Source organism: Pteropus vampyrus, unplaced genomic scaffold, assembly GCF_000151845.1.
Source record: "Pteropus vampyrus isolate Shadow unplaced genomic scaffold, Pvam_2.0 Scaffold155, whole genome shotgun sequence".
In the NCBI taxonomy this organism is placed as follows: domain Eukaryota; kingdom Metazoa; phylum Chordata; class Mammalia; order Chiroptera; family Pteropodidae; genus Pteropus; species Pteropus vampyrus.
Window position 1 is genome coordinate 1,370,809 of NW_011888936.1, and position 2,365 is coordinate 1,373,173.

Here is a 2,365-nt window from a genome sequence, read left to right on the forward strand (position 1 = left end):
AACCTTGGACATTCCCTGTCCTTTGCCAGAAATAGCAAACTAGATACTCATCTTGTACAGAAATATGTGCCTATTCATCCTCACTAAAAACATCTCGTATTCGGTCGTTCTTAGGGGAATAGGAGCCTAAGTCAGTGCAGTGTATGGAATATGGGGTTTGAGGGAGACGAGGTAGGATTAGAGGGGATCAAAGTATGGTGCACTGAATGAAGAGAGAAAATTGTACTTTTTTTTTATTGACACGTTTTTTAATACTATATAATCTCTCTCTCTCTCTCTCTTTTTTTTATGGCAAGGCAACCCTTGGTGGTTGACCTCACAGATTGCAAGGACCTTGTCAACTTACAATCCCTTTTTTTTTTTAATTTTTATGCCTACAGCGCCTGGTCTTCCTAGGTCTCCCATCCAAGTACTAACCAGGCCTGACCCTGCTTAGCTTTCGAGATCAGATAGAATTGGGCTCGTTCAGAGTAGCATGATCGTAGACCATATAATCTCTTTCTTAGCAACCTACGGTACAGTATAATTTCCTCAAGACATGTTTTTTTAGCTCATTTTTACTTTTTTCCTTACTGGTTGACATTTTACATGAGAAAAGGAGATTTTGGAATTAAAAAGAAAGCTCAATCTGTGAATACATGGAAATATTTTACAGCGTTGTATATAAATAGATTTTTGTTTTTGTAAATTTCCTTTGTCCTTGAATCAATGATTTTGCAATATAATAATTTTAATTATATAAAAATTATGATTGGCTATTTTATAAGATATTTGGCCTGTGTAGACATTTTCCATTTTTAGACAGACCCTATTGGTGAGGGGGCTAAACATGAGACACTGTAGGTTATACAGTTGAAATCGGTAGTTTTAATAATTAAATAAAGAGACTTATTTTCTGACATTTTCTGGCAGGAGTGGAGTAGGGGGACAAGTTATTGTAAATCTGTGGAAAGATGACTTCATGCCTGTATGTAACGATATAGTGTATTTGTTTTCTGCTGTTCCAATAATTCAAGAAAACGTGCTAGCTCTTATTGAGCATGGATTGTAAACCCAGGGAGAGAGATCAGTGCATTCCACGTGCCTAGGATAGTGCTTGCATAATTATTATCCTTTGAGTCGATAAATACGATATCCACTAGTGGCTGAATACCATATGATGAGCTCTGAGGAACATAGGAAAACGTATATTAAACACGATCCTTGAAGTTGTAAATTAGAAGTAGAGAACGAAAATCACATTAATACAGAGTAATTAGTGCTTAAATCTGTAGTAAATTTTTAACAAAAAGACAGATGAAAGGCAGCAGTAGTGATGATATTTTCTAATTCCCGAATATCTGCTTTGGACCATTTATTGTGCTAAGTGTTTTGCATATATTATCTCAGTGAATGTTCATGACAAATTGTGATTATTGTCCCTGTTATCCTTCTGTGAGATGGTTGTGGAGTATCTTTCTCAAGATCACCTAGCAATTCAGTGGCACTGCTGGGTTATAAGAACTGTTCTTTCAGTCTTTTTTACTGCTTTGCTGTTTAAATGATTTTTTAGTTTTCTAGAGCTGTCTGGACCAGGAGTGGCCCAGGATAGTAGTTGGGTACCAGAGGCTCTCTGGACACCTACAGTCCCAATAGAAGACTTGGAACTTTCCTAAACCAGAAGTGCAATGCAGATACTGCTGTCAGTGGATCTGGGCTCCACTCTTTGATACTGGTTCAGTGATAGGAAGAAGAAATACAGAGCAGTGATCCCTATCCTTTTTGGCACCAGGCACCAATGCTCCTATGACAATCTAAATGCCTGATGATCTGAGGTGGAGCTGAAGCCCCGGTTCCTAACAGGCCACAGACTGGTACCGGTCCGTGGCCCTGGAGTTGGGGTCCAATGGTAAAGAACAACATTAAGGGGCTTCCATTGTCTGCCCTTATCAGCATTAATATTTTTTCATGATGTTTTCAAGCTGATCAGTTGCTATTGTGGGAAATAATTTATGTACACCTGTAAACAGTTGTGAAAAACAAAATGAACTGTTAAACATGGCTACCATTGTGTTTGGATTACTTTACTTTGGAAACTGATGTAATTGATAGATCTTGGCTGACTTCAGGTCCATTACCTGGGTTTTTTGTTTTTTTAAACAAATATTAATATCTTAGCCCAGTCTCTAGAAATTCTTAGCTAGTAGGTTTATGATGGGGCTCAAGAAATCTTTTTATTTATTCATTTACACATATATTGCCTTAAAAAAACCCACCTAACCATTTTTAAGCATACAGTTCAGTAGTGTATATTACACTGTTGTGCAACAGATACCCAGAACTTTTTCAGCTGACAAAACTGAAACTCTACACCCATTAAACAAGT

The 2,365-nt window shown here is 37.3% G+C and overlaps 1 pseudogene; it reads right to left on the minus strand.

Moving 5' to 3' along the window:
• Positions 1-371: 371 nt before the first annotated feature.
• LOC111745470 lies at positions 372-487 on the minus strand (annotated as a pseudogene).
• Positions 488-2,365: the final 1,878 nt, after the last annotated feature.